The sequence below is a fragment of the Hoplias malabaricus genome, unplaced genomic scaffold, assembly GCF_029633855.1.
Source record: "Hoplias malabaricus isolate fHopMal1 unplaced genomic scaffold, fHopMal1.hap1 scaffold_198, whole genome shotgun sequence".
NCBI lineage: Eukaryota > Metazoa > Chordata > Actinopteri > Characiformes > Erythrinidae > Hoplias > Hoplias malabaricus.
In genome coordinates, this window is record NW_027100867.1 from 33,865 (window position 1) to 47,500 (window position 13,636).

Consider the following 13,636-nt stretch of genomic DNA (forward strand, 5'->3'; position numbering starts at 1 on the left):
CTGCTGTTGACCCCTCTGACTCTGCCCCTTGCTTGGCTGTGTTTGATAGATTTGAGCCGGTGACTCTGTCACACTTGGAGGATGTGGCGGGCCATTTAAAGCCCTCAGGTTCTCCTTGTGATGTTTTGCCTCCTCACTTTCTAAAAGAGATTTTTCATACTATAGGCCGCAGGTTCTGGCCCTTATTAACAGCAGCCTGTCTTCTGGTGTTGTTCCTGTGAGTTTTAAACATGCTGTAGTTCAACCCTTGCTCAAGAAACCTGGCCTCAACCATACTGTATTGGCTAATTATAGGCCTATTTCCAAGCTGCCTTATATTTCAAAGATCTTGGAGAAAGTTGTTTATGCTCAACTGAAATTATATTTGGATGAGCATAATATTCTGGAGGTTTTTCAGTCTGGTTTTAAAACCTTGCATAGTACAGAGTCAGCGTTGCTCAGGGTTTTCAATGATATTCTCCTGGCCAATGATTCTGGGGACCATGCAATTCTTGTCCTGCTGGATCTAACTGCTGCTTTTGACACAGTGGATCACAACATTTTATTTTCCCGCTTGCAGCATCTAGTCGGCATTTGTGGTAGTCCTTTGGACTGGTTTAGGTCCTATCTGATGGACAGAATTTTGTGTGTGAGTTTTGCTGGCTCAGAATCCTCCTCAGCTCCCCTATCATATGGAGTTCCATCCATCCATCCATTATCTGTAACCGCTTATCCAATTTTAGGGTTGCGGGGGGTCCAGAGCCTACCTGGAATCATCGGGCGCAAGGCGGGAATACACCCTGGAGGGGACGCCAGTCCTTCACAGGGCCATATGGAGTTCCACAGGGCTCATTCTTAGGACCCCTCCTTTTCTCACTTTATCTGCTCCCATTGGGCTCTATCTTCAGAAAACATGGCATTGCATTCCATTGTTATGCTGATGACAGCCAGATATATGTCCCTTTAAAGAAGAAAGATGCTTTCTCGATTAAACCACTGTTGTTATGTCTCAATGACATTAAAGACTGGATGGCTTTAAATTTTTTACATTTTAACGAAAACAAAACAGAAGTGATGGTGGTAGGTCCCAGTGGGCCATGTGAAGCCCCTCCAGTTGATTTGAGCCCCTTGACTTTGTAACTATCTTAAATTTGGGTTTTAAGATGGACAGTGATTTTAAATTGGACCGCCAAATAGGCACAGTAGTTAGGTCCAGCTTATTCCACCTGAGGCAGCTGGCAAAGGTGAAGCCATTTCTCTCAAACGAGCACTTTCAAACAGTAATCCATGCCTTCATCACATCCCGGCTGGATTACTGCAATACACTGTATTTTGGAGTCAGCCAGTCCTCCCTCAGACATCTTCAATTAGTTCAAAATGCTGCTGCCCGACTCTTAACGGGATCACATATAACTCCCATTCTGGCCTCTCTCCACTGGTTGCCTGTGCATTTTAGAGTACATTTTAAGATTCTCTTATTTGTTTTTAAATCTTTAAATGGACTCGCCCCACCTTACCTCACTGAGCTGCTAAATCCCCATGTCTCTGCTCGGTGCCTCAGGTCAGCTGATAAGCTGCTCCTGGAGGTGCCGTGGTCAAAACGTAAGCTCAGAGGAGATAAAGCCTTTTTAATTGCTGCGCCAAAACTGTGGAATAGCCTGCCATTACAGATTAGGCAGGCTTCTTCACTTTTGATTTTTAAAACCTATCTTAAAACCCACTTTTATTCCTTGGCTTTCAACCCAGCATGAGACGTTTGTTTTGCTTTGTTTTATTAGTTTTGTTTTTATTTAAGTTATTTATTTATTTTTTTTTTTATATTTTGTTTTATTTTGTTTTATAAACATCTTTTGTACAGCACTTTGTTTTAGCTGTTGGTGTTTTTTAAAGTGCTCTATAAATAAAGTTGAGTTGAGTTGAGTAAGGGCGGCACGGTGGCGCAGCAGGTAGTGTCGCAGTCACACAGCTCCAGGGGCCTGGAGGTTGTGGGTTCGATTCCCACTCCGGGTGACTGTCTGTGAGGAGTTGGTGTGTTCTCCCCGTGGCCGCGTGGGTTTCCTCCGGGTGCTCCGGTTTCCTCCCACAGTCCAAAAACACACGTTGCAGGTGGATTGGCGACTCGAAAGTGTCCGAATGTGTGTGTGTCTGTGTTGCCCTGTGAAGGACTGGCGTCCCCTCCAGGGTGTATTCCCGCCTTGCGACCAATGATTCCAGGTAGGCTCTGGACCCCCCGCGACCCTAAATTGGATAAGCGGTTACAGATAATGGATGGATGGATGGATGAGTTGAGTAAATAATCACAACTGCACTTTATGTAAATAATGTTATATATTGCCCTTCTGTTTAGATGCTAACTACATTTCATTGGCCCTGTACTTGTACTCCGCACAATGACAATAAAGTTGAATCTAATCTAATCTAATCTAATTTAACATATGGCTTCAAATTAGAAAGTTTACACAGTGGATAATTTTTTCACATAGTGTATTTTTCAAATTTACATTTAATATGTTTGGTCATGTTTTATTTTGGTGGTGCAGCAGGTAGTGTCACAGTCACACAGCTCCAGGGACCTGGAGGTTGTGGGTTTGATTCCCGCTCCAGGTGACTGTCTGTGAGGAGTTGGTGTGTTCTCCCGAAGTCTGCGAGGGTTTCCTTTGGGTGCTCTGGTTTCCTCCCACTGTCCAAAAACACACGTTGGTAGGTGGATTTGTGACTCAAAAGTGTCCATAGGTGTGAATGTGTCTGTGTTGCCCTGTGAAGGACTGGTGCCCCCTCCAGGGTGTATTCGTGCCTTGCGCCCAATGATTCCAGGAAGGCTCTGGACCCACCGTGACCCTGAACTGGATAAGCGGTTACAGATAATGAATGAATGTTTAATTTTTGAACAGTGCTCTATGTTCCAGACCTCCTAGGGACCAGCTCCCTCCTCTCATAATGCCCCAAACAAAGTTCCAGAGCTCCCAGAACCAACTCTCTCCTCTCACTGCCCTATGCATTCTGTTGCATTGTCATAAAATGCCCACCAGGTTTTGGCATAGTTACTGGACATATGAACATTTTCCATGTTTAAGCTTCCATTTGCTTTACCATTTTGAACACAAGGTTGTTCAAGTTTTCAATTCAAGTCCCACTACAGCAAAAAAATTATATTCTTGAGATATTTAACTCATTTTCTGTTATTTATGTTTGTGTTTAAAAGTTGTAAATTCTACATTCATATTCAATGATGGCTTTTTTTAAATCATTCTCAGATTAAATGCAAGCTCCAAAGTAAAAGAGACCACCTGGTGCTTTGGTGTCAGTTCAGACAAGCTACAGTGAATCAGAAAACTGTAGTGCAGTATTTTTATTGGAACAACAGGTGGCGTAGTAAAGGTGTGTTAAAGCATAAAACCGTTTTGGCTTCAAATGTGTTGCAGTTTGAAAAGTCTCGTTCAGCCCATCGCTACTTGTAATCATCACAATCCACACAAAGTGCACTACCCTGGGCCTAGAATTTAACTGAAAGGATTTTAAACATTTCGGAAGGATTACATAAAAATTAAACACTGCTGATTGGTCCTCTCTGTTCTGTTCACTGGGTTGTGCAGCTTTGTTGATGTTTTCTATTTGCCAATCACACCAATCAGATTATTAATAATGATAATATATTTTATGCAGCACAACATGTCCCTATATCTCAGCTTTTGGATGTGGCAGGGCAAAAATTACCATACCACTCTCTTCGTCAGGAACTCACTGATACACGGTGTGGGTTTGAAGAAGATCTGATGAGGTCACTTTTTTCACCCCAAAAAACACTAAGGGTAAAACACTAAAAACCCTTTGTGTTTTTTTAGACAAAATGTTTGACCGTCTCAGATTTCTTCCAAACTCACGATGTTGATTAAGCAGGTCCTGACTTACACAGGGGTGTGATTATTTTCAGCCTATCTCATCCCAAAGCTGAGATATGAGGACTTACGTAACTGGGATTTTCTCTCAATAGGTTTATTGGTGTTGAATATATTGGAATTAAATTGATGAACTTGTTATACGTCCAATAAAGCAAAATACAGATGCATTGTAGAGTTTATTGGACTGACTAGGCTTTTCTTATCTCACCCTTCTACTCATGGGTTTACCTAGCTTCACTGGAAGTAGGAACCCCATCATGAAATTTACAGTTATACATTTTATGCAGCACAACATGTCCCTATATCTTAGCTTTGGGATGTGGTATGGCAAAAATTACCAAACCACTCTCATCGTCAGGACCTCCCTGACACACGGTGTGAGATTGAAGAAGATCTGAGGAGGTCACTTTTTTCACCCAAAAAAAAACAGTAAGGGGTACCCCTTTCTGTTTTTTTAGACTAAATTTTTGACAGTCTCAGATTTCTTCCAAACAAATGATGTTGATTAAGCAGGTCCTGACTTACACAGGGGTGTGATTATTTTCAGCCTATCTCATCCCAAAGCTGAGATATGAGGACAAACTTAACTGGGATTTTCTCTCAATAGGTTTATTGGTGTTGAATATATTGGAATTAAATTCATGAGCTTTTTATACATCCAATAAAGCAAAATACAGATGCAATGTAGGATATATTGGACTGACTAGGCTTTTCTGATCACACCCTTCTACTCTTGTGTTTACCTAGCTTCACTGGAAGTAGGAATCCCATCATGAAATTTACAGTTATACATTTTATGCAGCACAACATGTCCCTATATCTCAGCTTTTGGGATGTGGTAGGGCAACAATTACCACACCACTGTCTTTGTGAGGACCTCCCTGACACACGGTGTGGGGTTGAAGAAGATCTGAGGAGGTCACATATTTCACCCAAAAAACACTAAGGGGTACCCCTTTGTGTTTTTTTAGACTAAATTTTTGACCGTCTCAGATTTCTTCCAAACTCACGATGTTGATTAAGCAGGTCCTGACTTACACAGGGGTGTGATTATTTTCAGCCTATCTCATCCCAAAGCTGAGATATGAGGATTAACATAACACTGATTTTCTCTCAATAGGTTTATTGGTGTTGAATATATTGGAATTAAATTTATGAGCTTTTTTTACGTCCAATAAAGCAAAATACAGATGCAATGTAGGATATATTGGACTGACTAGGCTTTTCTGATTGCACCCTTCTACTCTTGTGTTTACCTAGCTTCACTGGAAGTAGGAATCACATCATGAAATGTACAGTTATACATTTAAATGCAGCACAACATCAAATCAAATCAAATCAAATTTATTTATATAGCGCTTTTCACAACTGATGTTGTCACAAAGCAGCTTCACAGAATTCCAGTAAGACAAGATTTGACATGAAATGTAAAGACAAATGTAAAACCCTCAAGTGAGCAAGCCAGGGGCGACAGTGGCAAGGAAAAACTCCCCCAGCTGAGGAAGAAACCTTGGGAGGAACCAAGGCTCACAAGGGGTGACCCATCCTCCTCTGGTCAATCTACTGGTGATGATAGTTAGTAGTCCATGAGAACTTCAGTGTAGGGACAGCTTCAAGGCACTTGGTGGTTGCTGGAGCGTGGGCAGCTGGTCTGAAGCGTGGAGGAGGATCTCGACAGTCATCCATCAGTGTCCAGACAGACAGGTGGGCAGTCGTTTACTCGGAAAGATGTAAAGGGATGGAATTAGTTTTGAACTGTTTTGTGTTTGTAAAGTAGAAAATATGAAAATTTCCAGAGTGTGGCTAATGACTCCGGCAGATCTGACTATGACAGCATTAACTAAAAGGAGAGAACCAGAAGGACACACAGACACGGGAGCATCCTGAAACACTGGCATCCCTCCGCTCCACCGTCAACAAACCTGAGTGATTGCGAGAAGCGGCGGGACGACAGCACCAGCGTCTCAGTATACTATAATTCCCTGTGTCCATGGACCCCCCGGATCTGCCGCCTTTATCTATGGGGGAGCATTAGCTACCAAATGATAAACTAAACAATAGAGTTTTTAGCCTACATTTGAAGATTGCGACTGTGTCTGAGTCCCGAACATTTTTTGGAAGATCATTCCAGAGTTGGGGGGCTTTATAAGAAAAGGCTCTTCCCCCAGCTGAGGCCTTCTGAATTCTGGGAACATTTAAAAATCCAGTATTCTGTGATCTGAGTGAACGTGGAGGCTCATAATAGGAAATTGTATCTTGAAGATATTCAGGAGCAAGCCCATGTAGAGCTTTATATGTTAATAACAAAATTTTGTAGTCAATGCGGAATTTAACAGGCAGCCAATGAAGTGATGATAAAACTGGGCTGATATGTTCAAATTTTCTAGTTTTAGTGAGGACCCTAGCTGCAGTATTTTGAACTAGTTGAAGTTTTCTTAAATTGCTGCTGGTGCATCCTGACAGTAGTGCGTTACAGTAGTCAAGCCTTGAAGTAATAAAGGCATGTACTAATGTTTCTGCGTCCTGGAGGGATAAGGCATTTCTAATCTTAGCAATATTGCGAAGATGTAAAAAAGCTGTCCTAGTGATACTACCTATGTGTTGATCAAATGATAAATCCGGGTCAATTATGACACCAAGATTTTTTTGCTGCTGAACCAGGTTTAACTGGAAAGTTAGCTAGATCTAAAATTAAATCTGATAATTTATTTCTTGTCACTTTTGGACCCAAAAGCAGGACCTCTGTTTTGTTGCTGTTTAGAAGGAGGAAGTTACGCAACATCCAGCCTTTCACGTCTTTTACACAGTCCTCTATTTTCTTTAATCTGTGTTTGTCATCGGGCTTGGCTGAAATATACAATTGTGTGTCGTCTGCGTAACAGTGAAAGTTAATGTCATGGTTTCTTATAACTGTGCCTAGCGGTAACATGTATAATGTAAATAATAATGGTCCTAAAATAGAGCCTTGTGGAATTCCAAATCTTACTTTAGAATAATTTGAATTTAGATTGTTTACTTTTACGAATTGATAACGTTCCGTTAAGTAAGATTTGAACCATAATAGGGCTGTCCCTGTGATTCCAACCATGTTTTCTAACCTTTCTATGAGAATATTGTGGTCTATTGTATCGAAGGCTGCGCTTAGGTCAAGAAGCACCAACAGGGATACGTGGCCTTGATCAGAGGCAAGAAGAAGATCATTTGTTATCTTGACTAGAGCTGTCTCTGTACTATGATGTTGCCTGAATCCAGATTGGAATTTTTCATATATATGATTCTTATGTAGATATGAACTAAGTTGTTGGGCCACAGCTCTTTCTAAGATCTTAGACAGAAATGGCAAATTAGAAATAGGCCTGTAATTAGACAGTGTACTAGCATCAAGATTTGGTTTCTTGATCATAGGTTTAATAACTGCTAGTTTAAAAGCTTTGGGTACATGGCCCAGACTAAGCGATGAGTTTACTATAGTTAAAAGAGGATCAATAATAGCTGGTAGTACTTCTTTGAGCAACTTTGTGGGAATTGCGTCAAGTGTGCAAGTTGTACAGTTTGCGGAGGTGATAATCTTCTCTAGTTCTAATTGTGGGAGTGGGTAAAAGGTTTCAAGTCTTTCTTTTACAGTTATATTATGTTTTATTTCATTTACATCAGGTGGCAGCCAGGATGGATTTGATCCTGTGGCTAGAGTTTGTTGTCTAATATTCTCAATTTTATTATTAAAAAAGTCCATAAAATCTTTACTGGTGAGAGTTGCTGGAATTAGTTGTTCAGAACCTGCTTGATTTTTTGTAATTCTAGAAAACACACTAAACAGTGCTCTCGGATTATTTTTATTATTGGAGATCAGCGAGGCCAGATATGCTGAGCGAGCTTTAGTGAGGGCATTTCTATACTCTATAAGGCTGTCCTTCCAGGCAGAATGAAACACTTCAAGCTTGGTTGATCGCCATTTCCGCTCTAGTTTTCGTAATGTTTGTTTTAAAGTACGGGTCTTATCGTTATACCATGGTGCGAGCTTTTTCTGTGTTATACTTTTATGTTTAAGTGGTGCTACCTTTTCTAAAGTAGATCGACAGGTATTTTCTAGGTAATCAGTTAGTACATCTAGGTCCATTTGGTCTGATGGAGTTGGAACTGGGGTCGATAGTTCTGGTAGGTTTTCTATAAATTGTAGGGCGGTAGATGGTTTTATTATACGCCTTGTAGAATAGCGAGGGTTCTTACATATATTATGGATAAAACGTAGCTCATATGAAATTAAGTAATGATCGGAGATTGCTGAGGATTGCGGTAAGATATTAATTTTGTCAATGTTAAGACCTAGTGTCAGAACTAAGTCTAAAGTGTGGCTGCAGTAGTGTGTAGGCCCTGTTACATTTTGAGTAATACCAATAGAGTCTAAGATTGAGGTAAATGCCTTTTTTAGTGGGTCACTTTCCTTCTCAAAATGGATATTGAAATCTCCTACAATTATAACTTTATGATTGCACACCGCTAGGTTTGTAGCAAAATCGCTGAATTCTTTCAGAAATTCTAAGTAAGGCCCTGGTGGTCTGTAAATATTGCATAATAAAAATGCGTCCTTTTTTGTGACCGGATTTGTAATAATAGTGGAGAGAACCTCAAAAGAAGAGAAGGTGTCACATTGTTTAAGACTAATTTCTAGGGTATTTTGGTAAATTACACATACTCCACCTCCTTTGCCTGATATTCTTGGGTTATGGGCGTTGATCGCTCCCGTTCGCGTTCGACGTTCGCCCATCTTGGGTGTATGAACCAATGAGAACCAAGACCGATAGCGTATTACTGCCAAAATTAGTCCCGGTTTCCGAGCCAGGTGCCGGGCAGAGCGATGGGGAGTGGTCCCCAAGGTCCGTGGGGCCTACCACTGTCATAAATCCGAGTGGCTTCCACTCGGTCCGCCTCGACCGGGTACCTTTAAGGTCAAGTCCCAACCCCGGATCTCGTATCACGGTGGTATTGGGACTGCCTGTGGGTCTATAGGCCACCGACCATCTGCCCACTTGTGGGGCGGGTGGAACGGGCCGCCCCGTCGATTGTTATAAGCCCGTTGTGTCCACCCCGATGATTCGTTCGATGTATGCCTGGGAAGGTAAAACATTCCTGGGCATGGGGGGTCGAGCGTATGAGGGGTTTCCCCCGTCCCGAAAGAGAGAGTTTTCCGACCGATGATTCGTTCGATATGCCTGCCCGGGGAGGGTCAACTTCCCTGGGCACCGGGGGGTCGAACGTATGAGGATTGTCCCCCTTTTTAAACCCATAAATTTGCCCGTGCGCGAGTCGACGGGGCCGCGTAACCCCCCGAGGCGTTGGCCGGCGGTTATCCGCCGGTCCGTGGGATCTCCCGACCTTTCCCCTCCTTTGAGCGGGACGTGGGAGCGCACCACCGGGCCCCCGGCTGGAAACGGCCGGAGGCAAAGAGCGCATTAGAGGTGACACGGATCGGTCTTCCACAGACCGCGGCTGGAAGTTCGCAGGGTCGGCCTACGGGATCCGACCCTTCGTCTTCTTAAACGCAGACTTCCGTAGGCTCCGGGGGGCGAAACCGTAAACCTTTGCCGACCTCCTCGCACTGCGAGGGGGCCAGGATTTGCGGCTTGTCCGCGTATCGGTCCTACCAAGGACCGCGGCTGGAAGTTCGGTGGTGAGCCCTCGACCTTACGAGATTGAGGGCAAAACCCTTCGTCTTCTGAACATCAGACGGCTCCGGTGGTGGCGTACCGTAAAACCTATGCCGACTTCCTCGCGCTTTGAGGGGGCCAGGATTCTCTTCCATTCTCTTCCCTTAACGGCTGTCCTTCACGGCCGTTCGAGCTCGGTATACGCGGAGCACCAGGGGCAGGCTTCTAAGCCTAAATACAGTGCTTAGAGCGATCCTCCCCACCTTGTGCTCCCAGCCTCCATGGCTCGTGGATGCCCGTAAGAGGCATGTCCGCTTGTCCAGAACGGTTCCGAGGGGGACTTAGTCGGCCGGTCGATCCAACAGTAGGTCCGTTCAACGTCCGCGTCGGTGGTGCCTTAGGGTCGGGATCCGTTTGAGGGAAGGACCCGGCCCCTAGCCTGCACCGTCCGGGCGAGAATCATACGTTTTCCAAGTTGCCAAGTCGATTGCAGACCCCCACAGCGGGGTCGCGTTCGATCCTCTTCGCTGGTGTCCCCTGAGATCACTCTCACGGGCTCCATGCGCCCCCTCTCTTTCCCCGTCCGGGGTTTGAGATCCAAGGGGGGTCGGTCTGGTTGATCCTGCCAGTATTATATGCTTGTCTCAAAGATTAAGCCATGCAAGTCTAAGTACACACGGGTTTTGGTACAGTGAAACTGCGAATGGCTCATTAAATCAGTTATGGTTCCTTTGATCGCTCCACACGTTACTTGGTATAACTGTGGTAATTCCAGAGCTAATACATGCAAACGAAGCGTTGGAAGGGTTCTGGGGGTCGGCGTGAAATGCTCTCCCGGCCCCTGTCCCCCGGATACGTGCATTTATCAGAACCGAAAAACCCTCCCGGCTCCGGTCGGGTCGCTTTGGTGACTCTAGATAACCTCTGGCCGATCGTTAAGCCCTCCGGGGCGGCGACGTATCATTCGAGTGTCTGCCCTATCAACTTTCGACGGTAGGCTACGTGCCTACCGTGGTGACCACGGGTAACGGGGAATCTGGGTTCGATTCCGGAGAGGGAGCCTGAGAAACGGCTACCACTTCCAAGGAAGGCAGCAGGCGCGCAAATTACCCATTCCCGACACGGGGAGGTAGTGACGAAAAATATCGATGCGGGTCCTATGATCCTGTGGAGCGTAATCGAAATGAACTCAATCTATGTCCGTGAGTGATGACCCATTGGAGGGCAAGACTGGTGCCAGCAGCCGCGGTAATTCCAGCTCCAATAGCGTATGCTAAAGTTGCTGCAGTTAAAAAGCTCGTAGTTGGATGTGGGGACAGGTCTCGGATCCCCTGTACTCTCCGGGATGGCGTGGGGAGCTCCTTCGGGGGTGACCCCCTGTCTCTGGGTGGATGTTGGGACCTGGTCCCTACCCGCCGGTGTCCTCTGCTCGCCGGCCGCGGAGAAGCCCTTAGCTGGGTACTTCACTGCGGTGCACGGTGGGTTGGAGGGTCCGGAGCGTTTACTTTGAATAAAGCAGAGTGCTCAAAGCAGGCCGACACGTGCCATGTCTGACTGAGCTAGGAATAATGGAATAGGGCCCTTCGGCGGGGCTTCGGGGTCTCTCCTTCGGGACGGCTGGTCGTTCCGGAGTGGGGCTCCGGGGCTTCCACGGTCCTATTTCGTGGGTTTTAAGGACCGAGGGCAATGATTAAGAGGGACGGCCGGGGGCATTCGTACCACACCGATAGAGGTGAAATTCGTTGACCGGTGTGGGACGAACGAAAGCGAAAGCATTTGCCAAGAATGTTTTCATTAATCAAGAACGAAAGTCGGGGGAGCGAAGACGATCAGATACCGTCGTAGTTCCGACCGTAAACTATGCCGACCCGCGATCCGGCGGCGTGAGGCTAGCGACCATGACCCGCCGGGCAGCGTGAGGGAAACCACGAGTCTTTGGGCTCTGGGGGGAGTACGGTTGCAAAGCTGAAACTTAAAGGAATTGACGGAAGGGCACCACCAGGAGTGGAGCTTGCGGCTTAATTTGACTCAACACGGGGAATCTCACCCGGCCCGGACACGGTAAGGATTGACAGATTGATGGCTCTTTCTTGATTCTGTGGGTGGTGGTGCATGGCCGTTGGGAGTTCGTGGAGCGATTCGTCTGGTTAACTCCGATAACGGACGAGACCCTGTGCCTTAAAAAGTTACACGGCCCTCCCTTGGGTCCCTGTGGGGGCTTGCGGCCCGAGGGGTTCGTCGGTCGGTGGCCGAACTTCTTAGAGCGATCCGGGGCAAGGCAAAGCCGTATGAGATTCGGGGCCATAACAGGTCTGTGATGCCCTTAGACGCCCGGGGCCGCACGTGAGTTACACTGGCTGGTTCAGCATGTGCATCCATCCTATGCCGAAAGGCCTGGGCAATCCTATGAACGCCTTCCCCGCTGGGGATAGGGGATTGTAACTTTTCCCCTTGAACGAGGAATTCCAAGTAGTCGCGGGTCACCAGCCCGCGTCGATTAAGTCCCTGCCCTTTGTACACACCGCCCGTCGCTACTACCGATTGGATGGCCTGGTGAGGTCCTCGGACCATCTCCGAGGTGCCCCTTTACCGGGGGGTTGCCTCGTTGAGGTGGGAAGTCGATCGAACCTGGGCATCTAGAGGGAGTAAAAGTCGTAACAAGGTTTCCGTAGGGGAACCTGCGGAAGGATCATTAACGGTGACCTGGCCACGGCCGGTTGTCGAGTCGGACTCGAGAGGCCAAACCTCCCCCGGCGGGTACCTTCAAGGTATGGACCGCAGAAGCCTCGTACCTTTCGTCGTCGGCCGACGTGAGTCTCTCCCCCTCCGGGTGGGTGGACGTAGCGAGCCGGCTTCGGAACTCGGGGTTATGCGAGGACCGCCTTAGGTGCATAGGTACCCCGGTCCGCCCCCCTCGTTCGCGGGGGGGAGAGTGGCGCCGGAGCCGCCCGCCGGGTCGTTAAACCAACCATTGATCGTTGAAGGCTTGATTGTGCGTGCGCGAGTCAAAGGGGCTTACTCACCCCCAGGGCGTTGGCCGGTGCTCGCCGGCCTCGGTGGGATCTCCCTGAACCCATCCCCCCGGCACAGGGGGTGGTGGTGGACGGGAGCGTACCGCCGGGCGAAACTCTTTCCCCTCACGGGGTTGGAGCGGAGCTTAAGAGCGCATGCAAATACCCCGATGTTGGCTTCGCAGAGACGGACCGTATAATAGTCTAAGGCCGGTGCGCGAGTTGAAGGGGCCTCACGAACCCCGGATGCGTTTAAACACCCGAAGGAGACGGCCGGTGCCCGCCGGTCCTGACTAGGTGGGATCTACCCAGCGCCTTCCCCTAAGCGGGGGACTTGGGAGCGTACCACCGGGCCTCGCTCATACCCTCCGGGGTGGAGAGCTTGGCTTTGAGCGCACGCCTGAATGCCTTAGACCGGGACCCGTAACGCAGCGAACCAAACCCTGGGCCTCGCCGGGAACGGTGGGGCCTAGACCCGGTCTCCTAAACCACGTAAGTCTCGGGCACCTACTCGGGCGATCGTCCCCCGGGCCGTAACTCCTCGGTCCGGTGGTGACGCCCAGGTTCAATGACCTTCCCCCCTCCACGGGGGGGAAGGCACCCGGCTTGAAATATTGTCAAACGTTGTCTCGTGTTCGAATGGCTTCCTTCGCCCGGCCTGTAACGGGCCGGGCACAAACCTCATACAACTCTTAGCGGTGGATCACTTGGCTCGTGCATCGATGAAGAACGCGGTAACCTGCGTTAAATAATGTGAATTGCAGAACACAGATCATCGATATTTCGAACGCACATGGCGGCCGCGGGGGTCCATCCCGCGGCCACGCCTGTCTGAGGGTCGGTTTACCCATCGATCGGTCTTCCTAGACCGCGGCTGGGAGTTCGCAGGGCCTCCACCTCGGACGGCCCTTCGTCTCCCTAAACCCAGACTCGGGCCTTAAACCCGACGTGTGGCGAGAGCTCCGGACGTAGGGAGAGCCATTAGGTCCGGGTCCAATCCGTCATAGTCTCTCCCCGCTGGGCTCTCCGCCGCCGTCGGAGAGTGGGTACCGTAATACGGCGAGCGGCCGGGGGGTTCGCGCCCCCCGCGCCCCGCAAAACA

The 13,636-nt window shown here is 47.7% G+C and overlaps 1 non-coding gene across 1 annotated transcript; it reads left to right on the forward strand.

Annotated features, from left to right (window-relative positions):
• Positions 1-13,221: 13,221 nt before the first annotated feature.
• LOC136681993 (5.8S ribosomal RNA) lies at positions 13,222-13,375 on the forward strand. Its single transcript, XR_010798309.1, has one exon. It is a non-coding gene; the product is annotated as a 5.8S ribosomal RNA (ribosomal RNA).
• Positions 13,376-13,636: the final 261 nt, after the last annotated feature.